General features: G+C 33.7%; 1 long non-coding RNA gene across 1 annotated transcript in view; it reads left to right on the top strand.

Annotated features, from left to right (window-relative positions):
• The first annotated feature begins 24049 nt into the window (after positions 1-24049).
• LOC140756010 (uncharacterized) overlaps positions 24050-27861 on the top strand; it is a 165982-nt gene continuing 162170 nt past the window's right edge. The window contains exon 1 of the long non-coding RNA XR_012103858.1: positions 24050-24124. This is a non-coding gene — a long non-coding RNA (uncharacterized LOC140756010). The remainder of the gene's footprint in view (positions 24125-27861) is intronic.

The following is a 27861-nucleotide window of genomic DNA, read 5'->3' as shown; positions in this document are numbered from 1 at the left end:
AGGATTAGGATATAGTCCACCTCGCTGGCAAAGTGCGAATTGGTAGACTTCACATACCTTTGAATATATTTTTTAAGATCTTAGGTATGCAGGTTTCCTCACGACGTTTTCCTTCATCGTTTAAGCTAGTGCTAATTAACTTTCCATACACACATAACTTTGTAATATCAGTGGTGCTTGCCTGGGATTTGAACCTCGGACCCCTCGATCAAGAGGCCGCGTTTCTTATACTAGGCTATCACTGCATTCATATAAATTGGAGTACTGGTGGCTAATGTAATGGACCTCGAACTGTTGCCAGAACAAATATAAAATTAATTAATGCCAGTGCCTCTCAAAACGTAACTCGATATCGATAAAATCTTTAATTTCAATCCTAAGCAATATACTTACTCCCTTTTCACTGTAGGGTTGTGTAATGATTGTATTTATATATCGGAATTTAGATTTATGTTCTAGATCTAATGTATCTAGATCTAAAGTATTTGTATTTAACTTTGTGTGTCAGAAACGCAGAGCCGAGTATAGACAATATTAATTTTTAATTTTGATTTCTGAAAACTAAAACAGTTATGATTAATTAATAATGATTGTAAAAAAAATAAAAGGCTTATACCAAAATGTTTATCTGTATGCTTGGATCTATTTTTATTGGAATTAAAAAATCTTTACACGATTTACTACGAAGAGTAGTATATTATGTTGTGCGAGTACTGGAAAAATGAAATAATGATGAATGTATGGCATCTAATAATAAAATATGATAGTAGGTGTTGATGTCTCCCTGCTGACAAAATAGAGATGGGTACCGGTCTTGACTGATTTTCGAGTTCCTCACAGGTAAAAGTCTATATTCATACTACTAGGCTATCTCGGGTACTAATTATCACTTTATTCTTATTTAACTTTAAGTTACATATTGTTTTTCTTCAGTTTTATTAGTGATTCAGAATATTTTTATGCGTTTTTTTTTAAATATAAGTACGGCGTTGGTATCAACCCTGCTAGGGTTCCCCCTTCAGTTCGTACGATACAATTACTTGCAGCGCCTTCCGAATCCAAAAAGGTCTATAAGTTCTTCACAAAAGGCTTAAATGAAAAAAAGGTTAGCGAAAACTTGGACAGTCCCTTTCAAGTTTCGAGTTTGTCGCGACTTTAACTAAGTGAAATATCATGTAGGTACTGTGGGACGGTTCTAAGATCGATGAATTACGCAAAAATGTCACCGTGAAATTTTATTTCTCAGTTATGACGAGGGCGAAAATATTTCTCATAGATAGACTACCTATTATGTGCTTGTAGCCGCGGGTTCGCTCACGACCAAAGGTGGATGACAATTATTTGATATTGCCCTTTTTTTTCTTTTTTGTTTACGAGGGGGAAACCTTCAAAAGGTACCCTATGCCGTGGGAGCAACACGGGGTTATGTGGGATTCTTACGGCACTAAAACCCCCCCGGTGGCCGTCCTCGGCGCTGCGTAGGGGACTCCGGGATCTCCAAAGGAACGTAACCGGAGTCCTCTTAGCGCGTTGCCCCGTCGGGCTCCGCCCAGGCGAGAGTGGTGCTCGCCACTCCGTCTGATGTGCACGACGGTATGCGACCACACATACCGCCGTCCTTCCCGGGATTTGATATTGTCCTTACTCATCAGGATAAAATATAAGATAATATAAGATTGGAAATCTTACACTTTTTTAAGTTGGATTGAAAATCGTCATATCGCTGGGACGCATTTCTGAAAGATTTATTTAAATAACACAAAAAATTAATAAGTAAGATTCTGCTTGGGGAGCAATACTTTTCTTCGGGATAAGAAGTACCCTGTGTCCTTTTCTAGGCCCCTAACAACGTGGTTACAAAATTTCATGACCATAGGTTATGTAGTTAAGGTATGAAAGCGTAACAAACAAAAATAATTCGCCAAGTACGAGTCGAACTCGCACATGGAGGCTTCCGTACTACCAAATGTTCATTATTTCAATTCATTTTATGATTTTCAACAATACTACTAAGCATATGAAACAACAATAGATGGCGTTGGGGTGATGATGAATGATACGTAAATTTTCAACAATAATTAGTTATATAACACACAAATAGATGGCGTTGGGGTGACAATGGGACGACGATTATACGTAATCAAAGTATAATAAAATTAAAATAAGTATATTAAAATATGTTCTATGGTTCTTATTTGTATTTATTATAATACCAGTTATAGTAGTAAACGTATTATAAAAATTTCAACCGTCTTCCTAGTACAGTTTAACAGTTAGATCGAAAAATGCCGAAAAAATCCGGTTTGTTGTATGGAGACCCCCTTTAATATTCAACTTTATTTTATTTTTAGTATTTGTTGTTATAGCTGCCACCGTTATGCCTCCTCTGTCAAAATTTCATGTGTCTATCTATTACGGTTTAAGCGGTAGAGCCCTGTGACAGACGGACAGACGGACAGACAGCGAAGTCTTAGTAATAGGGATCCGTTTTTACCCTTTGGGTACGGAACCCTAAAAACACATATTTTCATTTATAATATTCGTTAGGACATTGTAGTTATGTTCTCTATTCATCACTTTCATACTATTGTAAGTAGTATACTCTCTTTGTGTTCAGTTACCTTATGTATCGCAACAGAGGATACTGGACAGATGCTTTGCTTCGAACGTTGTGATAAGGCCTATTTGCTTATAGCAACCATCTGATTCAAGGTAGTTCATTTCTGGTTCTATATATGTATCAACGTAGTCCACATTGATAATTTGAAACGATTTCGGATTGAAATAATAGTTTTTACAAAAAACAAACGCGTTGCAGACTAAATTAGAACTCATTTCACACGTCACGAAATATCTCTTGGGGCAAATGAGTATGTTAGTATGTTAGTATGCACCAACTTTTATACGAACTTGATACATTTCTAAACACGAGGAATAAATAATTGAATAGATAACTAACTATCGCCGTTAGGTTCTAAGATATATCGTAAAGTATATAAATACAGAATTGTTGCAGACATGTCTAGTAAAAAGTTAATTTGCTTATTTAAAATGTGGTGTACATCAAAAGGAATGTACGAAATAGTGCTAACCTTTTTTGCAGTCTATCGTTATATTGGGAAAATCCAATTTTATTACATTTTTTAAGCTTTAGAGAGGTTCGTTGACCTTCACTAGAAAATTACTTTCTCACAGGTAACGCCTCGGGTACGTACATTTAAATTTTGTATCACTTCTCTGAATTCATTGGCGCGTACCGAAATATTCAGTTTTCCACGAGGGAAAAGCTTTTTTACAACGCAAAATGTAATTTGTAGTCTAGTAATGGAAGGGAAATGATGTCTTTGAATGTTATTAATAACTTTAGAGTCGTCGACCTAAATCTAATAGTAAATGTTCAAATATAACTTCATTATTGGGTACGGTACATGAAATTTAATAAAAATGTTTATAGATATAAATAACATCAAAAGTTATGAAAGACTTTCCAAAATCAAGAAACTTGTATTGTTAAATATAGTAGGCATGTTTTGTAGAAGAACACTTTCAACAGTGACTTTACACTTCGGTAATTACACTTTGGTAGACATGCCTGCTTGAAAGTTCTTTATAACGTTTTAGATCTCAAGTCTGCCATAATACTTTGATCTAACGCTAGTCGCAACTTTAAATTTTTAAAATTATTCTTAAGCATGCCTGTGGGCGTACGTTGAGAGATAAAGATTTTATATACACTAGCTGTGCCCCGCAGTTTCACCCGCGTTTAAAAGAAATCTAACAATGTACATAACATAAAATATAAGTAGTCTAAGTGATTCCTTATTAAATCAGGTACCTGCCAATAAAAGTCCGTCAAAATCGGTCCAGGCATTTCAGAGATTATCCAGAAGAAACAAACAGACAGACAAAAAATGTAAAAAATGTTATTTTGGTGTATGTACCTACGTTTGTACTCGTATATTCATATGCATGTTCCGAAAAGCGGTTATTTCAATATTAAAAACAGACACTCCAATTTTATTTATATGTATTATTATTATTTGATCACATTATTGGATAATATGCTTACAAACTTAGTAGATATTTTTTTCGATATCTACCTGTTGTAAATAAGTAAATATTATAATCTTTATATCCAAAAAGTATTGTTATAGGTTACTAACTCTTTGGTAATGTTTTCTGATTTATTACTTCTTGTCAAATATTTAAAGAAATAAAGATGTGTCTGAGCTAAGAAAATAAGATTTTATTATTTAAAGTATTTCACGATCCTATATTTTAACATGGTAGCAGAGCGTGGTTAATAAAAATAATTAAAATTTCAAGAATAACGCAGTGTGATAAAAATACGCGTGCAAGAAAGAAAATGAAAATTTGTTTAAATCCTTGCAAAGCATTACTGTCATAAAAATGGCTAAACAAGCGACGATTGAAGATATTGTGATACCTATTTTTGATGGCGCAAACTATTCAAGCTGGAAATTTAGATTATTAACTTTGTTGGAGTATAAAGAATGCAATGAGGCCGCCATTGTGAAAATGGAAAAAGCTGAAGCAGAATGGAAAAAGAAGGATTTAAAGGCAAGAACGATAATTATGAGTACAATCTCAGACAAGCAATTGGAATACATCACCGATTGCAAAACAGCGTATGAAATGCTAAGTAAATTCGATAAAATATACCTAACACAGTCTACAGCCATGCAAATTATATACAGAGGGAAAATAGAAGAGATGAAACTAAACAATTATAATACTATAGAAGACTTTTTTGTGGAGTTCGAGAAAACAATAAATGAATTTAAAACGGCTGGAGGAAAAATAAATGAACCTGAGAAGTTAAGATACCTACTAAGAGCGCTCCCACCAAGCTATAGTTATATTGGAGACTTTCTCGATGTAATTCCCGAAGAACAAAGGACAGTTGATTATGTATGTTCTAAAATAAAAGAGAAAAATATGTCTACTAGAGACTCAGATAAGAAAAATAATATGAGCACATTTGCCACGAAAACTATAGCTCAATGCTTTGTATGTGGAAAGACTGGTCATCTCAAGAAGGACTGTTGGTATGCACAGAGATATAATCAAGGACAACAAACTGCTAGAGGTCAGCAAGGATCACAGAGAGGTTACAACAGCGATGGATTCTATAGAGGTCATATCCGAGGCAGAGGTCAAAAACATTTTAAGGGTCAAGGTCAGTCCAGTGGTAAATCTTCAAACAACTTTGCAGGAGAGTCATGGACAGCTCAAGTATGTAATTCGGAAATAAATCAGGTAACACAAGAATATGATAATGATGGTGAAATTAATTGGCTTTTAGACAGCGGGTGTACCGACCATATAATAAAAAACGATACATATTTTTATGATTTTATAGATCTGAAAAGTCCTGTTTATGTAAAACTGCCAGATGGTAATATGTTAAAAGCCTCTAAAGTAGGCACTGTCAAAATTTATTTTAAAAACTATTACAATCTAAGGTATGTAGATTTAAAAAATGTTTATTTCGTTGAAGGCATTAAACAAAATTTGTTAAGCTTTTCAAAAATAACTAAAAGTTGCACTATAGTAGCAAAAAATGAAAATGCAAAAATTTATAATGGTCTTAGAGAGTTAATAGCTGTCGCTAATAAAGTAAACAATTTGTATTCTATAAAAAGTTTTGTATGCAAAAGAGAAATGTATGCACATTCAATAACTTTGACTCAGAAAGAAAAATGGCATAGGGCACTTGGTCATGTCAACTTTCAATATTTAAATAAATTGATAAATAATAAATTAGTAGATGGTTTACCTGATAAAATTGAAAGCACAGAGATGAAATGTTCAAATTGTATTCAAAGTAAAATGAGTAATGTACCTTTTGAAAATAATAGAACAAAGACAACTAAAATTTTAGAATTAATTCATACTGATTTAAATGGTCCACATAATACAACTGGTTATGGTGGGGAGAAATATTTTCTTACATTTATAGATGATTATAGTAAATGCACAAGGATATTTTGTATTAAAAGTAAAGCTGAAGTTGCGAGTTGTTTCATAGAATTTGTAAATTTATTAGAAAATAAATTCAACCAAAGAATTAAGAAAATTCAGTGTGACAATGGTAGAGAATATTTAAATAAAGAGATTTACAATTTTATAAGGTATAAGGGTATAGAGTTATTACCATGTCCACCCTACGTTCATGAATTAAATGGAGTAGCGGAAAGATATAATAGATCTGCTATGGACATAGCTAGGTGTTTAATGAGAGAAGCTAAAATTCACAGAAGGTATTGGCCTGAATTTATAAAAACAGCAGCATATTTAAAAAATCGTACAATTGCAAATACGGTAGAAAATAAAACACCTTATGAGATATTTTTTAAAATAAAACCAAATGTCGAACATTTAAAAATATATGGAAGTAGAGTTTATGTTAGGGTTCCAGAAGTTTTAAGAAAAAGTAAATGGGATGATAAAGCACAAAAAGGTATTTTAGTAGGTTATAATGAAAATAGTTATAGAGTTCTATTAAATAACAAAATAATTAATGCTAGGCATGTACAGGTAATCGAAGAAAATACTGAACTAATTTGCTTAGAAAAACTAGATGATCCAAAAGATAAAGATTTAGAATTAGACCAAACTTTAAAAGAAATAGTAAATGAGGAAAGTGATGAAAAATATGAAGATGCGGAGGAGACTAATTCTAATAATACCTTGAAGGATCTTGTAGTTGATGATAGTTTAAATGATAATGGAGACAAGAATGTAGTAGAAAAGAGAAAGAGAACTCCAGTTTCTAGATATGGTAATCCAGTTTCACATTTTATATATGTTAACTATATTGATGCCAATGTACCTAATACTTTTGAGGAGGCGATGGACTCCAATGATTATAAACAATGGAAAATAGCAATGGACTCAGAAATAAATAGCATAAATAAAAATAATTCTTGGCAAATTTTTGAAAAACCAAAAGATAAAAAGGTTATAGATGTTAAGTGGGTTTTCAGAAAGAAAAGCAATAATATTTACAAAGCTAGATTAGTTGTGAGAGGATTTCAGCAAAATGAATACATTGATAATGCTTACTCACCGGTAGGAAAAATGCAAACTTTGAAAATTTTATTGTCATACAGTTGTAAGAATAATTTATTTATTGAACAGATGGATGTAGAAACAGCTTTTTTAAATGCTTATGTAAAATCAGAAGTTTATGTAAATCAACCGAAAGGTTATGAAATTGGCGACAATAAAGTTTACAAATTGAAAAAAGCACTCTATGGTCTTAAAGAAAGTCCTAAAGTATGGTACGAGTGTTTTGATACATTTATTAAAACGTTGAATTTTGTTAGAAGTAAATATGATAACTGTTTATATGTTAATAGAGCAAGCAAAGATCCAATATATATATTAATATATGTTGATGATTTTTTAATTTGTTGTAAAAATAAAACTAAAATAGACGAGGTAAAAACTAGTTTAATGAAAAGATTTATTATGAAAGACTTGGGTAAAGTTAAAAGCTATGTTGGAATAGATATTGATTATAGTAAAGATAAAGGTATAATGACTCTAAACCAAACAAAATATATTGAATCTTTGGCTGCAAAATATGATCTGAAAAATACTAAGTTATATGATACTCCAATGGAAACAAATTTAAAACTAGAACAAGCTAGAGAAATAGATGACACTATTAAGTACAGAAATATAATAGGTGAATTGTTATATATTAGTACAGGCACACAATAATTATTTGAGTAGATACCAAAGTTGCTATAACGAAACACACCACAAATATGCAATGAGAATATTAAAATATCTCTATAATACTAAGGATCTAAACTTAACTTATAATGATAGTGTGGATACTGAAATATTAGATTGTATGGTAGATTCTGATTTTGCTGGAGATAATGTGGATAGAAAATCTACAACTGGTTTTATTATTAGATTGTATGGAAATTTAATTTATTGGAAATCACGTAAACAAAATACAGTAACTAAATGTTCAACTTTTGCAGAATATACTGCTATGTCAGAAGCAGTGACAGAAGTACTTTTTATTAGAAACTTACTAAGTGAGTCATTTGATGTAAAATTTTGTAATCCAATAAAACTCTATGTAGATAACTCAGGTGCAGTTGCAATAGCTAAATACGGCAACTTTACAAAGAATTCGAAGCACATCGAAGTGCAGTATCATTATGTAAATGAGAACTATGAAAAGAAAATAATTGATATTGTAAAAATTAATACTAAATTTAATTTGGCAGACATATTAACTAAAAGTTTAAATAAGGCAAGTTTTTTGAAGAACAGATTAGAGTTAAGATTGATTTAGATATGTTACTAGTATGTAATAGTTATGTTATGAGATTATAAATTTAAGGAGGCGTGTTGTAAATAAGTAAATATTATAATCTTTATATCCAAAAAGTATTGTTATAGGTTACTAACTCTTTGGTAATGTTTTCTGATTTATTACTTCTTGTCAAATATTTAAAGAAATAAAGATGTGTCTGAGCTAAGAAAATAAGATTTTATTATTTAAAGTATTTCACGATCCTATATTTTAACACTACCAATTAACAATTACTCTATCAATCAATCGGTTAATACATATTTTATTGTTAGCTACTACACATGCTTTTCAGCAGGACACCAAACCTTCAATAATCGTTCTAAATAATTTTGCCGAGTGTAATTTTTCTATGAAACTTAGTAAAGTAAGTCTAGATTTAATGACTATTCTCTGACCGCTCTTAAACAAAAAGTTAACGATAACCTTATTATATCACTCCAATTATACGACAGACAGACAGACAGATTAAACACCACGCTTCATTTACACCATCTTGATCTTCAGAATTAATTTTAAATGTAAGGTGAACCATTTAAAGCTGTCAGTTAAATTTACACGTAAAATGAATCAATTATTGTAAAGGGAAGCTTTGAACCGTTATTATATTAATCATTTTTACTTCCATTGAGATGTCCATAACACTTCTCTCGGCCAAGCGTCCGAAGCTTCTTCATCATGTTAATGGCAAAAAAGACCAATTTGCGTCGAGCGCAATCTCATTGTTTTTGATTAAAATTATTATTGCTCCCTTTCGTTCCTCCCTTTCCTACCCTTCGCATCTTTGTTATTACATCTGTAAACTACGTAGGATTCGATTTATTGTGCAACCTTATGTTATTTATCATCAAAAGTAAATGATGAGTCAGTTTAAAAACGCTGTTTTCGAATTCTGAAAAAAAAAGAGTTTGTAGAGATTTTTTAAAGCATGTTTGTAAAAAATGCTGTAAATAGCGGCCACTATGTTATACTTTATCGCTTACGTATTTATTGCTACTACCTTTAACATACAGATGTAATGGTAATATGCCTTTGATCTAACGTCTTACGTAATAAGTCTTCAACCATCAACAAATATGATTTAGGTTTCCTTAATAACTCTTTGAACAGACAGTTTTATTTTCAACGCCCCTCTAATATTTAGCGAATAACTTACTAAACTATGTTATTCTAAGTCAGGAATAATACATATCATATCATAACAATACTAAATATTCAATATAATTTATTAAACATTATCATCAACCCATTATTGTCCCACTGCTGAGCACGGATGTCCTCTCAGAATGAGAAGGATTAGGCCATAGTATACCGCGCTGGCAAAGTGCGTATTGGTAGACTTCACACACCCTTGAGATTTTTTTTTTATAAATCTCTCAGGTATGCAGGTTTCCTCGCGATTTTTTCCTTCACCGTTATAATTTAAAAATTTTAAAAGAGATATTAGAAATTAATTTCTAATACGCACATAACTTTGAAAAATCAGAGGTGTGCCTGGGCTTTGAACCTCGGACCTCTCGATCGAGGGGCCGAGTTTTTTAATCACTAGGCTATCACTGCGTTTTCTGCGTTAATTAATATAAGCTTCTTATTATTTGCAAATGAATATATTCACTTTCGATGACTATTTTGACTTTTAACGCGTATCTATTTAACTTGTATGCGCAATATATGAATATATTTTCGCTGCCCACAACCTTGTCAGCAATGAAACAAGGTCTTAAAGCACTTCAGTTCTAACTACTATTGAATTTTAAATAACCTTTCTTCTTTTGAGATAGAACCACTCTTTAGCAGACACGCGAGAAACCAATTTACGATGTCTAGACTTTAAAAACTTATTTAGAAGGTCGTTAGTAGTTTGTTCGATAAAGCCTTTAATAGAACAATGCGAGAAAAGTACGAGTAGATACTTTCATTATTATCTACTGTAATTAAACTAGCAAAAGTTTCTATCAGATTGTTTCAATAAAATAGTGTTAATAAATACATCGAAAACAATTAAGTAGAATAAAATGTAAATCGTGAAACGCTTCTTTTTTTCTTTTTATCTTCTTCTTTCTTGATTTTCATTTCACATTTACATAACAAGGTATCAAGGTAGTAATTATCAAGGTAAGTATCAAGGTATATAATATCAAAATAATTAATCGTTTTTTTTGGTATATTTGGATCATCTAAATACTTATTTATTGTTGGTCCTGTGGTTTATTCAGTGTAATAAAAAAATGGCGCTGTCAAAATTTAAGATTGAAAGACATGGACGTTGAATTAAGTTAAATCATAATTTTTAATGAATCATATCGCCGTCGTACCTTAAAATATGGAGCAGAAATTTAAATGCAAGGAAATCTCCAATTAACCTACTTACCCGAACAAATCAGGTTCTCCGGAACAATGTAATTTATGCACTTAATACTGGCAGAATATTGGAATATGGTGAAAGTGCTGACCAATATTTGTTAAAACAATCCAATAATGCACCGCTTATTTAAAGGTGGTTGGAATTCGTGGAATTGTTAGAAGGAAGTTCCACAACGGAGTTAGCGGTAGAATCGTAACGTAAGGAAAAAGTGTTATGAATCTGTCGGGAAAACAAACGTCATGCACGGCCGGTTATACCTGAAATTTTGGCAAGGGACGCAATATTTGTTAAAACTATCCATTAATGTACCTCTTGTTTAAAGGTGGTTGGTATTCGTGTGGATTGGAAGGATGTTCTTCAATGGGTCTTGCAGTATTTTTATGGTAGAACAACAACAAGGCAACAAGTGTTGTGAAACTTTATCTGTGTGTCATTTTTTACACACGTGTGTGTGGGTGCGAGTATCGTGGTTTTGAGAATACACGCATTATGCACGGCTGATTTGATGCACGGTTATACTTGAAATCTTAGCAATGGACGCACGGAAACTTCGTTAAAATTTATTTGTTATACAAGATTTGTTTTTGTTTCATTTTGAGCTAGAAAAAATGCGTTACTATCCTTGGAGTTGGAGAGACATCGGATAAGTATGTCTCTGTTATGAGACTCTTCAAACGAAAACGCAGCAGCGCTGAACAATGCTGTTATTAGGCTAAAATAGATGTTGCGATGGTGCCAGAGTCGAACCATAAAGAGTTCTACCACCTTCTAAAAGTTCCTTACTTAGTAAGCATTCAAACACACTAAGCAATAAACCAGTTAATTTATGAAACAAAAACAATTCAGTGGCGTCACATACATTGATATTCACAGTCCAAGCAAAGCCAAATCCACTTCTTGGAAATTTAGAGCACGTACGTGCAAACACTGCACCAAAGTCCATTCTCGTAAATATTCAACTGCACTTATGACTAACCAATATCCTTCAAGTATTAAATATCTAAAGTATATTGTTATAAATGTAAAATTTAGTCCGTGTATGTATATTTGTACATTTTTTTATACTTTATTTCTCCTAGAATACTATCTACTTCTAATTTTAGAAATATTCGATAAATGTTATGTAACTGTAATTTCAAATAACTACGCATTTGTTTTAAATACATTTGTTTATAATATAAAAACAAAAAAGACTATACATATTTTTATCATTCAACGTATCCCAAAAAATAATGTTAAACAAATTCGAACTTTTGATCCACTCGTAATAATAAAATATTTAATAATATAATTAAAAGAAATAAGTAATTAAATATGCTTTATTATTCGATTTCATTAATACGTTATCGGTTATAGTGATCCAATTTACGTTATATAATGCTAAATGTATACTACGATCTTTCATACTTATTTGTACAATTTTGTAGAAATGTTCATATAAATAATGGGTCAAAAATGTATAAACTTCGTTGCTTTGTAGCTCTTTACTTCAATTTCCCAAAACGGTCGATCGGGGAATGAATCCGAAATGTAACAATATTGTAAAAGTGTCCAAAGTCCTTTCACATGTGAGTATTTTCATTTTATTACGATATCGTCCAACTTACATCGAGGTTGTGAAAGTGGTCTTGGAAGTTTTCCAAATATTATGATTATTATGTTCTATATTTCGTAGGTAGGTAGGTAGGTTCGTATGTAGGTTTGTATGCGGACATTGACTTATAGGTATAGGGATAAATAAAAATACCTAAACTTATCGAAAACAATTTAGGGGATGGAGAAAATATTTAAGAACATAATCAATCAAATCACCAAATTATCATTATCATTAAATTAAAATATTAATACATTATATAATTAATTAAAAAATAAACAAGAATAAAAACTAAACATTTTTTACATCAAAAATATTTGAGAAATACATTTTGCTTACTTAATGCGATAAAAAGGGGGCTTTTGGAGTTATGAACCGGAATAGTCGGAGCTCAAACTTCTCAGCCAGCGGCCCCGGAAAAGACGACGATATGTGGATTCAAATACCACCATAAACTCTTAAAGATGCAGAAGGAGCGTTAGCTCTAACCAAACAAAGCCTGAGGGAGGCATGGTGCACAGAATATGCTAGTTGCGGTGCGTTGGAAAACCCCAAATAATGTACGTAGTGTGATGATGGCCACAGAGGGCATTTTAGGGTTGTCGAAATGCTCTACATCCGATATCTTTGCGAGATCCCATGCCTTTGTGGGATATTTTAAGGTTTTTCCGCTAATCAATATACGCATAAACTAAAGCAGGCCATCCATCTACATTCTATTGAAAAGTTACTTGTTAGGAGGCGACTAAAAGGGGGCTTCCGGGGTTGCGGGCGGCAAGAGAGCTCGAACCGCCCAACCAGCGGGGCCCCGTGAAGGACGGTGGTATGTGTGGTCACATACCGTCGTACGCCCGACGGGGCAACGCGCTAATAGGACTCCGGTTGCGTTCCTTTGGAGACCCCGGAGCCCTCTATGCAGCGCCGAGGATGGCCTCCGGGGGCATTTTAGTGCGGTAAGAATCCCACATAATCCTGCGTCGCTCCCACGGCACCGAGTACTTTTTGAAGGTTTCCCCCTCGTAAACAAAAAAAAGAAGTTATTCGTTGTGTGGAGCTATATGAGCTGGTTTCAACCGGGTTTTAAGTCAGTAATAATTCGCCGCAGTTCCACATAAAAGCTAACTTTCCATATACATATTTTGCACTGTGAATCTGTTTCTAAATATTTTTTACTGGTTCCGAAACTTTATTTGAACGGAGCGATTTATCAAAAAATGTTTGCTTCCATTTTAACTGGGAACTGTTGTTTGTTACGCACCTAGGGAATTGCTACGCGGTTTACCTGATGCTGAATGTTGACTGCAGCATATGGACATGGGTTTATTCATTCACTAAAGGTTAATGAACACAGTGGTTCAAGTAAGCTGACACCATCTCCTTAGATAACTCCTAAAATACCGCATGTATGTAAGGTAAAAAGTTCAAGTTGTACTTTTTGAAAATCAATATTATATTATGTCACATTAACAACTATTTTCTACTAATATTAGCCCCCAATATTTTTAGGTAACCTACCAAAGGTACCAAAGATTATGACACCCTATCAAAGGATGTCATATTATTACGACGACACCGACTGCGGATTAAGTGGGTAATTCTATAGTAAGTACTCATATTTATTGAATTTATATGCTGTTTCTAACAGACATAATTTACTAACAGACATAACAGGTGTTCGTTCCAAATACTTCCGAAAACTTATACAAAACAAAAAATAAATTGTTGACCAAACCACGAACGCTCAGTGACAATCAATTAAATAGTTTAATTAATTCCGGGACACTACAAAACAAGAAGCAACTTCGTTGACGACGCGTGCTAATATCCGCACAGGACGGACGTACGGAATTCTATCACCATCTCATTTTTGCTTGTGCTACTAAAATGTGGAAATGTAAATGAATACAGGATATTTTTTCCTAGATATGTTTAAAATTCATAGCTCAATTTGCTCTATAAATTATTGATGTATTTAAAAAAAATAAGTTTATAAAACTTTCTTAAACATAAATCATGATTATAACGATGAAGTCCACAAAAATGCTTAACATAACTTAACATGTTATATGAAAAATATAATAACAAAGAAAATTAATAGGAAAAAAGTAATAATAATTTTAAGAGGGAATAATATACCTTAATAGTACATTTACTAGATGCACGGTTAATTCATCTAGCCAAATTGGAGTCTTCCAGCAGTTTCAGTTCACAATACAATTTGTCGAAATACCTGTGCACCGTCCAATCCGTTACATTTTTAAATCTATTCCCTAAGGACGCAGATAATACAATTTAATTAAACGTCGTTCAACATCTCGATATTGCTAGACCCATATTTCTCTTTAAACCTAGCTAAACATCTAAAGACAAGTATCGCTAAATTTATGGTACAAATTAGCCTAGCGTCGACTGCAATAAATTTACATATGAAACTCATAAGTTAAAATCCTCTGCCTGTGGACCTGCGTACTAGAAATGGTATGATATTCCGACAACAAATATATAGGCATAAAGGAGCATAAAAATTTCCTAATAAAGGCGCTTGGAACATGTCGACAAAAACAAGTATGTACCTCCAAGTAAAAAATAAGTAATTAAGCAAGATTGGGCGAATTAGAATTTGAATGGTTGACCGTTAGTGTCTAATTATCACATGCGCTTTCATGTATAGGTTAGAATTTTAAGCTGTAATGTCGGATATTATCTTTGGACGATTATTACCCCGTTAAAAAATTTTACGAGTTATTTCAAACCACGGGTCGTGGGTTGTCACTAACCGGATCCTCCACTAATCCGCGAAGCAGCGTCGTGAATGCTCTAGGTCTCTCTTATTTGTGAAAAGAGACAAGGTCCAGAAGGTTGCAATCACATAAACATTTAGACATATAATACCATTATGTTAATTTATTTATTTATTTATTTTTATTTATTTATTTATTTATTAAAAAGTCGCACCAACAAGGTGAACACTGATGCATACAAATTATTTTGATAAAACATTGAGATATTTAATTAAGTGCCACCTCAATTACAGGTGCGAACAGCTTGAGCAACTACATACTAAACAATATTTTATAGTTATATTCTAAAATGCTATTAGGAAAAAAATGTAAAAAAATAACAATATTCAAAAAATTATACATTCCTGATAACTTAACTCACAACATGATTACAAATTAAATAACATCAACATTGAGAATACAGGTTATGATGTGATATTTTTAATTTAAATTAATTATAGTTTGATTAAATTATATAATTCAATTATTATTATTATATTATTCGATAAAAAATTATAGTTTGATTAAATTATATTATCAATTATTATTATTATATTATTCGATAAATTAATTATATTATTAAATAATTTAAGACTATACATCAAGATAAACACACTTACTTTACACAGATTAACTTTAAATTAAGATAACTTTAAATATATCTAAATTATTTCAGAAATTAACTTTTTAAACAATGTTAGAGAATTTGAAAAGATATCAACAGAGTTTGGTTTTGACCCAGGGTCGCATGAATTTTCACTGCCTATATTTATGTTATGTACGTTGTTGTAACTCCTAAGTATCCTATTTAAAGGAGCGTAATGTCCTAGATTAGATCGTGCGAACTTTGGAACAAATGGAGTATACTTTGTATATCTGGGCAATCTTCTAGGAATAGATATCGATAGATCTGACAAAACGTGTGGAGCGTCAATGTAACCATTCACCAGTTTATACAGAAACATGATGTCCAGCAGCTTTCTACGATGGAGTAGTGATTTTAGGTGGAAATGTTGTAATCGGTCATCATAACTTGGTAGGGTTTTGGCCAAATTACAATTATAAGACAAGTGCCATAGAAATCGCTTCTGTACAGACTCTAAGCGTTTGTTATATATGTCATAGTGCGGGTTCCATATAACACTGCCGTATTCCAAGCCACCACGAACGAGTGCATTGTAAATTGCTATTTTTGTGTCCGGCTTCTTGAATTCCCTACAGTTCCGAAGAACAAAACCCAGAACTCTGAAAGCTTTTTTAATTATATGGTCAATGTGCAGATTAAATCGTAATTTGCTGTCGAGGATAATTCCTAGATCCCTGATGTGATCAACCTCTTTTAGTGGTACCCCATTAATTAGATAAGATCTAGTAAGCGGGACGTTTTTCCTACTGAAGCGCACTACATGACATTTGTCGGTATTCAAACTCATGCCATTCAGTTTGCACCACGAGACCAGGTTATCGAGATCTTCGCTCAACAACAATCCATCCTCAGTTGAATTAACAGTCCTAAAGAATTTTAAATCGTCAGCAAACATGTAATACTTAGAATTTTGGAAACACTCGCCCACATCGTTAATGAAGATGTTGAAGAGTAGGGGTCCCAAGTGAGAGCCTTGAGGGACTCCAGAAGAAGCTATATATAACTTAGATCGATATCCACCTACCACAACCGTTGATTGCCTGTTTCTCAGATAGGATCTGCACCAATCCAAGAAATGTTAACCCAAAAAAGATCGAATATTGCTGAATCTTTTGAATATATAACCGTTCCTAGCCAGCCACATGCATCTTATAACGTCTTATACAAACTTTATTGGTTTCTACGTCCATAACGGTTTCGACGTAAAATATTGTTATGCATACTCTATTTGATAAGCTCCGATAGAATATACAAGCTAGACTAGATAAATCGTTATTGAAACTAGATCTGGTCTCACGGGATATTACTGATCCAGCTCAATCATGTCAGCAAGATGGATAAATACATGTATTTCCTTATTTTATTATTCATTCCATGCATCTGATATTGGAGCTTCTGAAACAATCTTTCTTGGATGAATTTTTGATGAATTTTATGTTAGGAATTGAAAGAAAATGTGTGTTTAGGCCAATATGATATTATTATTATTTAAAGATGTCGTGAAACTGGCCATAATCCAAAATAAAGAACTGCCCTTAGTTCAGCCGCAATCCCAGTTTACCAAGAGGCCTGGACTCTGTCAATAACTGTCCGCAACCTGCCCTTCGTCTTTACAACAATACCAACAATACCGGTGACCAAAACAAACCATCACTTTCAGCCAGTGAAGCGATCAACAGCAACTGATCATTTGGAAAAAATAATAAAAAATGAGAGAGAGTGGCCAATGTATTTTTGCTAAAGTTGAATATTATCACTGCTTGGATAAACGTTTATTTAACGTTGTACTCTGTGTCTGATGTGTGGTTGTTCTTTTTATTTTATGTCCTAATGTACTTAATTAAGATTTGTACTTCTACTAATCACTGCTTTAAATTAATCATTTTCAATTAAATTGTAAGCCATTTCCAGCAAAGCGAGCATCTTTGTTCTGCGAAGGTAATCATGAGCTTACAGGGAGCCATATTGCAATTTCGGTATCGCACCGTTTCCCGACGTGACGCTGTAAACTAGACGCAAAATGACGCAATATTTGACACACGGAATTAATGGTTTGCAATATTATAATAAAAAGATTTTTACTGTATAAAATGTTTTATGGTAATAATGATTTTACATTTTTTTTAAATGTTGAAGTTGTACCTGGTGCTAAATGGCGACCCTGTAATCAACCCCAGATTTGATTAGATTCCTACCTAAGGTCAGCCATAGGTGCGTGACTACTGAGGACATCTGAGGACAAAGTTGAACTGTCCCAGATAAGTATGTCTGTTTCCACATTCTTCAAAACGGAACACAGCATAGGTTAACACTGCTGTTATTAGGCAGATAGATGTAGCGGTGCTCCATTTAGAGTTGAATCATAAAGGAACCTACCAATCGTGTTTGTTAATGCCCAGAGCACTGACTATTAAAAAATAAATCCATAAATTGCCAATTCATACTTCAATAACTTACCCAAAGTAATATCCACGTTTTTTTACTTTTGAAGACATTTTGCATATTTAGTGGCCATAACGAACTAAAATTACTCGACAATTATCAAAGACATTATTTAGGAACTAATTTTCCTATAGCACCTAAACTTCTAGAGCATTCTAGTAAAATTCGCTCCGAGTAGCACGTAGCATATTTGACACGTGGAAGGTAATGAGATTTTAAGTACTTTTACGTGTCGAATCTCGAACTCCGAAGATGTTATAAGACAGTGAAAGGCTTTTAAGTGGGAAAGTTAACACCTGGCAACTTTGTCATGAGGTGGTCACGTTTAGTTCGACATTAATGGTGGTGGAGTTTTAGTTATAAAAAGACAAGACAATACTTTAGTTATGGCGAAGTAATGAGGTGTTCTAAGATATTTAATGCTTTAGAGAGGTTCTTGACATCAAAGTTTCGGTGATTCGGATTTTCGGAGTTCTTGACATTAGAGTAAAATAATTATGTATTATATAGTTATCATATTATTTGCTTCTTGTTGATAATGGTTATTACATTAGTCTGGGCCAGTAACGTCTATGTTAGCCTAGACCAAACAAGTCGGAGATGGGAGCACATAAATTTAAAAGTATTAAAGAGTACACCGCCACCGTTGATTTCCATGCAATGATTTTCTTTAAATTTACACAATTAAAACAAAGAATGAGACCTACATACAAACGCTCGAGGAATATTGACCCTCCGCAATAGGTTGAAATGCTATCTACGCTCCTAAGTAATCACAAAAAAATGTATAACACATCTAAATTCAGAACATAAATTCATGTCATTAAGATGTCTTCCCAAGAATCGAAACTCTGTACCTACTCATTGTATGTGAGACTAACATAGTTACTATTGAACTTAGAGCACAATTATTTACTCCTAAAGAGGAGAGAAGTTACATGAAAGAGGCAAGGCAATTTAACATGTTCGTGGCTTCAGTGTAATAAACATCCACTCAGTCACGTTCATGCTTTCCGCGTTGGTAAAACGAATTGGTACACGTTGCAACGTATCTGTAAACATCATGAGAAAACTACTATAGTTTTAAAGTTAGGATATATAAATTTATTTTAAAAAAATCAGTTGTCTGTAAAGTCGGTTTACTGACGATAGTTGAACGTCACAATGTTATAAGAAAATACTGATGGAATGGTTGCATTTTTCAAGAGGATTGTGCCTCTTTGTCGCTCGTTCCGCGCTCTTGCACTTCAATGGAATCCATAAATGGAACGCCTCAGAGCGAGGTAACGCCGCATGAGTCATTTTTTTTTGGTGCGTGCAGCCGGCTCCATCGAATTATAAGACGTTGTCACGTCAAAAACCTATTAAAAACAAGCGTACTCTTGTCAGGAAACTTTTCATTTGTTACGTCGAGGCCACGTATTTCACGTTAGAGCCAAATTGATATTAAAAGGCTGGGCGTCTTGATCAGAGGGAAGCAGTACTTCACTGCAGGACAACCCCTTCTGCTATATAAGGCACAGGTGAAGTACGACCCTACATGGAGTAATGCTTGCATTTCTGGGCAGGAACGCCTCAAAACTAACTTAACCCACTTGACTCCGTGCAAAAATACGCGTTTGGAATCGGCAATGACCTGAGGTCCTACAGTCGGTTAGAACCTTCAAGCTTATGGAGGGCATAGTTTCCCTTTGCGTGTACTACCGGCTCTACAAGAAGAATAATGAAATTTCATTCAAACCAACTGAACTCTTGACAGTCTTCTTTTGTTTGGTTTACACGAGTGATCTTGCCACGAATATGCAAGATGTAGAATGAACTTTATGCGGTATTCGCCAAGCATTATAATATGGGACTCTTTGAAAAAGGTTTACAAAAAACTGTTACAAAACCAGCGATGCATCGGAGACTATTATGGTGTTGCAAATGTCCATAGGAAACAGTGACTACATTCCATCAGGTAACCCGTCCGCTAGCTACATTGTCATTTACAATAAAAAATCGTTTCACTAGCACGGGGCATTAAACAATATTCTAGTCATAAATTTTGTGCCAAAATCGATAACAATAATATTATAACCGCGACAATTGGGGATGCATTAGCATAATGTATGCATACGAGTCATGTCGAATGTCATCGAGTGAACATTAACGCTAACTGAATCAATTTAAATTGATGTTATTTCGTGGACATTTTGGATGCAAAAACGTACATTTTAGTACTATGTTTTATTTATGAATGTTTGGTAACTAACAATAATGCTTTCCAGTAAGATTACTCACTCCTAACAAGAAAAGGTAACCAGTTTTGATAATTGAAATAGTCACTGTTATCTATTTTCGTGTTTGAACAATTTTTTTAAAAAATGTACTTTTTAGGTCATTTACGAATGAAACGATATTTTTCCGCACTTTTTCTTTGATTTCGTGTTTTTGAACCACTTAACTGCGCATGTCGGCATTGTTCCGCGTAAATTACACTATGACATCCATTAAATGGCTTCCTTCAATTACAAGGCGGTGAGATATCTATACTTATATATATCTTAGGTATGATCAGAGTCCTACATGAGGTTACTTATAGATTAAAGTACAACGCTTGACATTTGGTTATATCTTCATACCAAAGATTGACATTTGACAGTACATTTCTTCATACTAACAAATATATTTTTTTCTTTACAGGCAAAATTTGGAATGATCGCTTCAAATAGTGAACGTAAGTCAGGGTGCCTCGAGTAAGTGGCCTTCCTCACCAGATCAATCCTAATAGAACATGATAGCGCTTAACACGTTCATAATTAGGCAGAAACAGGTGTAGAGATGCTGCCTTCAGATACAAATCCCGAACGGTTTTTACATCCTTAAATATTTGCCCGAATGCTCCGGCTTAGCACAGAAAACTCTATTGAAGATTTATACGTCCAGAGTCGAACCCGGGACCGGTAACTTTAGTATGAGTTTTTACATTTTGACAAAAATGACTGTTTTTGTTTTTTCCTATATATTTCCAATGAATTCTGATATAATCCGCTAGGGGCGCTGATTGGCAATGTATGGGCAAATACGTAAACAAATACCAAAACAGTCATTTTTGTAAAAACGTAATAACTCATACTAAGGTGAAATTATCCAATCATTCATCTAGAATTTATTCAAGGATTTGAAATTGAAACAACAATACAAATTCAAATTTCGAATCAAATTTAATATAAGTATAACGAAGCAGCCTATTAAAAAGTTTGATGACAGTTCGCAGGAAGTTAAGCAACTCGGAGCTTCAAGCCTTTTATGTTTTCCGGTGTTATTGTACCAGTTTGTATTCCATTTTTAAACTTCTTAGAAATAAATAAAGTTATTTCTCTTTATCCGGTCCGAATTAGCTGTTAAGAAAATGTATAGTGTATTACCCTAGCTGTTATTTTCAATTGAAATAGATATTATAATCTACCATAGTTTAGTAAAGATTACTAACTCCTAACAAGAAAATGTAACCAGTTTTGACAATTGAAATTGTCACTGTCATCTACTTTCGTGTATGAAAAATATTAAAAAAATGTAGATTTTAGATCATTTACGAATGAAACAATATCTCTCCGCACTTTTTCTTCGATTTCGTGTTTTTGCACCACTCAACTGCGCATGTCGGCATAGCTCCGCGTAAATTATACCATGACAGCTTCTTTCAATTACAAGGCGGTGAGATATCTATACTTATCTATGTAATCTACATAAGATTATGCATACATATAAATCAAACTAATATACTTTACTAACATGTTGTAATTTATATTTATTTAAGCAAAAAACCTATTATTTATTACCTATTGGAATATTACTTATTATTTTCTGCTATTGATGAACATTAAATCAAACCACAATTTGTATTCAAAACAATTTTGGAAAAATGTTGAATTTTCGAACTGGATGACCACTACTTTAAATTGATTAATAACAGAGTAAGTTTTTAGATTACTCATATATTTCAGGCTCTCCTCAATTGTGTGTCCCAATTTATTCCCAGTGGGACATAAAATAAATATTGCTATACGATACTTCTAAACTTGTCTGTTTTTATTTAAGCAAATGAGTTAATGGAAAACACACGATACCATACATTTTAGTCCTAAAATTTATATATGGTGATATTTCATACGAAACGCAAATGTATTTCCGACGTAAAATGCACTCATATTTATTATCACAATATGTTAGAAGAATATCCTGCAGCGGTTATTCAATTAAAATACTGGCGGAATGCCCGCAACAGTCGCAGAAAAACAATGATACGTATAAAGATAGCCATTCATTGCACGACAAAAACTGGACATTAGTCAGTTGTAAAAACGCACACTTTTTAAACGTAAGCGACATTCGAATTTAATATTGTTTGTGTTTTCGCTGCTTGAAGTAACGTAATGTAGTGTAAAATAAGACTTTAGCATGTAGCCCACGTTATATTCAATGATTACAGACGTGCATCTGTAACCGTTCACATAATTATACAAAGCGTGTCTGACTTGTAGCTATTGTATTGACATTTATATGGACTGAGAAAATGTCTAGAATATATTGATTAAGGCAAATTCACTGACTAGGCTACCTGACTTAAAAAACAGCGCCTATTTGCTGGTATAACCCAAAACTGGACGTGACTGTATTTCCGCAATAAGAATATATCCTTTAATTCAAGAACCATTTGACAAACATTACATAATATATAAAAACATCGAATAACTAACCGTTAATGATAACACATGTGAAAGTATACAATGTTAAAGTATTTTCCAAACACATTTTTCATGAAACACGCGTCTATTAAACGACGTTATTCTATAACAAATGTAATTATAACTTCAGTCGAGGTAGCTTTATCGTAGAGTCAATAGGAGTCATTAAACTCAGGTCAAAGCTGCCCTAAATATATTCAACGGTGCTCAGCTATTTTTATCGCAAATTTACGAGTAAGGACGTAAATTAAAGTTTAAAATGTTGATGTTGCACTTTCTAGGTACCTACTGCAACGTGACCTGGGTACAAGTAACAAAACTACTAAAAATAGTTAGAAATACTTAAATATACGAAGAAAGTATGTTTTACGTAATTTTGTTTTGAACGGTTTAACTTTCGTTTATTTTTCGTTACGTATAAGTTCCTTTCTAAGTTGTTAGAGACCTCGAATAGGGTAAAATTTGTCGTGTTATACTAAAAGCGAAATTATTCAAAAGTTTTGAATAGAAAAAGGCACACGTAAATTTTATAAGATAAAACTCTATAATTTTCACAATGTTAATTTTAATTTTGTTATGAACAAGGTTATTTTACTTTTAAATACTGGTTGTGAATAGAATTGACTTTAACACGGATAAGTACCGATAAAAAATACTTCATAAAAATAATTAACGTAAATTTTATATATGAAATATTGATTACGCTATAAATTTACAGTTTATCAAGTTATTATTTATGTATAAGAAGTAGTTGAAGATAATGTATTCCACCTGATGGAATATGACAAGGTCCGTGAAAATCTGTAATTAAGATAAGTTAAATTAAGATTCTCACCTGAGGTCGATCGCTGACGTGTTGTTACCCCGAGGACTAACTTGGAACTCCTCAGATAATTTACCACTACCTTCAAAGCAGAGAAGCAGTTAACACACGTTGTTAGACAGAAATAGGTGTGGCGATGGTTTAGAGTGGAAGCACAAAGTATTGTACCTACAAACTCGACATTCCTATATTTTCATATTATAAAATTTCATCATAACCTGTACGATTTTAGTAAAAATGTTCCAAGTAATCGCAAATAAGAGAACGAATAAGATTTCTGGGTGGTAGAACCCTTTGTGGTTCGAATCCGGCGGAACTACCGCCACACCTATTTCTGCCTAATAACAGCAGTGTTAGGCGCTGCTGTGTTCCGTTTTGAAGGGTGTAGTAAGGGAGACATATTTTTCCGAGGCGTTCCAGCTTAGTCCTCAGGGGTAGCGTCGCATCTGTGGCCGACCTCAGTTAGGAATATCTAATCCTATCTGGGGTTGATTACAGATGTCCATGGGCGGCAGTAGCCACTTACCATCAGGCGGACTGCATGCTCGTCTGCTACAGTATATTATACAAAAAAAAAAACTACAAATAGACAGATAGACGATGTACTTTCAATTAAAGAGAGTAGATAGAAGAATTGCTATTAAAAAAAAAAAATTAAAAGAATATAATATAAGCAAAGACTATTAACAACATTTCATTAAACTCAGTGTTAATTAAATCGCAATATCTTTCAGATAAACACAATGCAGTTCTGTAACGCCACAGACAAAGTTTTAGAATGGAAAACTTTTGTTTTTCGTCGCTAATTAACGTTAAAGACAACCAGTGGGCGAGTAGTTAAAACTTGAATGGCTCGCTTTCCTCAGTTTTGTTTGTGCTACGTAGTTTATAGGATCGAAATATAATAACGTGTTTTATTATATAATAGAAGCAGGAAATTAGTATGTCGCGTTCTTTTTTACTATTGTCATAACTTACCCAACAAATTATCATGTTTATTTTGAAACTTTTTTTCGATACAACCGATGAAAACACTGTATTATTAAGCCTGTCTTTGTCTGTGCGTCTGTAGTTACAATATGAAAAGTTAAAAAAAGGCTAAATTTGATGGTACAGAGCCCTTCGTGTACGAGTTTGGCTAGCATTTGGCCAATTAGGTATGTAAGGTCTGTCCCTGTAGTTCCGGGACCAGAATAGGGCTACGGTATCCGCTGCCTGTCGTAAGAGGGGACTAAAAGGGGGCTTCCGGGGTTGCCGACGGCAAAAGTGGGAGCTCAACCCGCCCGGCCAGCGACCCTGGGAAGGACGGCGGTATGTCTGGTTGCATACCGTCGTGCACACCAGACGGTGTGGCGAGCGTCAAGCTCACCTGGGCGGAGACCGACGGGGCCGCGCTAAGAGGACTCCGGTTGCGTTCCGTTGGAGATCCTGGACTCCTCTATGCAGCGCCGAGGACGGCCACCGGGGGGGTTTTAGTGCGGTAAGAGTCCCACATAACCCTGTGTCGCTCCCACGGCACCAGATACCTTTGGAAGGTTTCACCCTCGTTAACAAAAAAAGGTATGTAAGGTCTATCAATTCACACTTGGCCAGCGCGGTGGACTGTTGGCTAATCCTTCTTATTTTTGAGAGGAGACCCATATCTAGTAGTGGGACAGTATAGGTTGACGATGATGATGATGATCATGATAACGTAAAAAGTAGACCTCTGGAACACCGCAGTGCTATAGCACAGTTGAACTTAAAGCAGGAATGTTATAGCGCTTCTGAATTGCTACAAATAATTTCCCTTGTAATCAATAGTAACTTAATTACGTTTTTGAAGTTATAAAACTGTTTTACGTCTTAAACATAATAAAACTGACTTAATAGGAACTTTACTTTCTAATTAACAACAGGGACAAGCAACGAACGGGTAGTTCCGGATAGGTAGTTACTCGTTTACTTTCAAGTTTTTATAGTAATTGGTGGCACCTAACTGCTGATCAGAAACTGTCAGTTTATGTGTTATTGTGTTTTTTAAAAACTTGTTTCTTGTACGTACTTATAAGAATATTTTAACTATATTTATTGTATTAAATTGGAAAACGATGCAATCTATCTGGTGGTAAGTGGTCATTGCCCATGGATATCTGTAACCAACTCCATATAAATCGCGAATTAAACCTGAGATAAATCACAGATATTTTACCGCTCCTGAGGAACAAAATGATCGCTTTACATGTAAGTCAGTTAGCATCAACATCCTTCGAGTGAATTGCAGAACATCTTAACGCTAGAAAAAAAAAGTCGTCTCATTCTTTGACAGGTCCTGCAACTCAAACAGCTTGATGGATTTTAACATATGTTATGGTGTTGTTCGGATGATTCGTCTAAATTGCGGCAATGAATAGGAATATGTTTAAGCAGTCAGTTTTTATGTTTTTTTAAGTGAAACTTCTTTAGCGGCCTTCTGCAAATCATTTGGTAGGTAAAAAATGTTAAACTTGCGTCAGGACACGTGACCTGGTCGAAAATTCATAAGGCAAAGCAAACTGCAAAATTCAAAATGTCATCCGGTGTCAGCAGAAACAATATGTCTATGGGCGTCAGATTATTTTTTTATTTATTACATTTTATTGTTCAGGATTCAAAAGATTTCACTTCTGCCGGCACTTCCGTAGTGTCACATATTGATTTATATTTTACTACAATTCTCTAGTTAATTCAAAAAATACTTATAATGAGCGCATAAACTGTATGTAGGTATATTCTGAAAATAGTATTCAAACTTATATCATTATTATGTCTTAATAATATTACTAACGAAATGATCTTACACTGAATGTGAATTTAGAGGCACCTCTTGCCCTCAAAATAATAGATATTAATATTGTTTGAGGCACGCTCGCTTGACGTGAATACAATTTTAACGTCCTCTCCATGTGTTGCGAATGTAATAAACAGCAATACGAAAAGGGCAAATAGAGGATAATGGGGTAGGTATAATAACGTTATTCGTATCGTAATATGCTAAACAAACTAGCATAATTTTATGGATGAGGATTTAATATTTATCAAGTACACGCGAACATGGTGAAGGACGAATTGAATTTGCTTCTGAATTGATGTTACTTAAGATTGTTATTATAATGTTATATTTACGCAATGTATTCTAATGAATATAATTAAGATATTTAACTTCTTTCCAACTGCGAAGGATAATGTTCCTCGATCGCATGTATAGTTATGTAGGTATGTCTCATTCTTTCGCACGCACAACTTGACAGATTTTGTCATATGAGGTATTCTTTGCTTCGTCTAAATTTTGGAAGTAATATGAGCTATATTCTTAAACCGTCGGGTTATTTTTTTAATAGTTATTTAGCATAATATCGATATTGCTGCAATCTGGCTGTTTCTGGCTGATGACATACTTAAAATGCGGGTCTGTGCGGGAAATTATAACACGACCAAATAAAGTTCATTAATGTTTTCGTTGTAACTACGAGTATATAAATGACTGGTGCAGCTGTCAATAACAATCCCAGGGTTACGGATTTGACACTCAGAAATATAGATAATTCTCAGAGTAATTATTGTTATTCTATGAGATAATTACTATAAAAGTCATTAATAAGATCTCTGTTCTGAGTTTCGATATTTTTAAGTGTGCGTAAGTGTGTGCATGTGTGTGTTTAATGTGTGTTTGCTATTATTACAGGTCAGAACTTTTAGTTAGATTTTCTATTATATATCTCGTAGCGACAAAACAATACAACTGCGGGGACAGTGTCCTAGCGGTAGTCGGTGTGAAATTCATTAATTTGCAGTATTAAACTTTGCTCGCCTCTAAACTAGCCGGACACGGGTATTCATCTGCTCTGCTTTAATAAATGTACTACCAACTACCTGTTTTAGCACGGAGTTAGCCGATTTTGTATGGTAAAGTTATAATTTAGTATGCTTCTGCGGAAATTGTTATATTTTGTAGTCGGATCCAGTTAGCTGTAATACGGTGAAGGAATTTGTGCTAATGTTTATGTGGATCAGCTTTTTCAGTTGTTACGCGGGTATTTTTAATAATATAGCAGTTTAAATAGCAGCAAAATTATCAAGAGATTAACAGCTCTTTGTAGC

This window comes from Epargyreus clarus, unplaced genomic scaffold (genome assembly GCF_041222505.1).
Source record: "Epargyreus clarus isolate Ecla_fem2 unplaced genomic scaffold, WU_Ecla_fem_2.2 ptg000034l, whole genome shotgun sequence".
Classification (NCBI taxonomy): domain Eukaryota; kingdom Metazoa; phylum Arthropoda; class Insecta; order Lepidoptera; family Hesperiidae; genus Epargyreus; species Epargyreus clarus.
The sequence above is the reverse complement of the archived record's forward strand: the minus strand, read 5'-3'. Positions and strand labels throughout refer to the sequence as shown.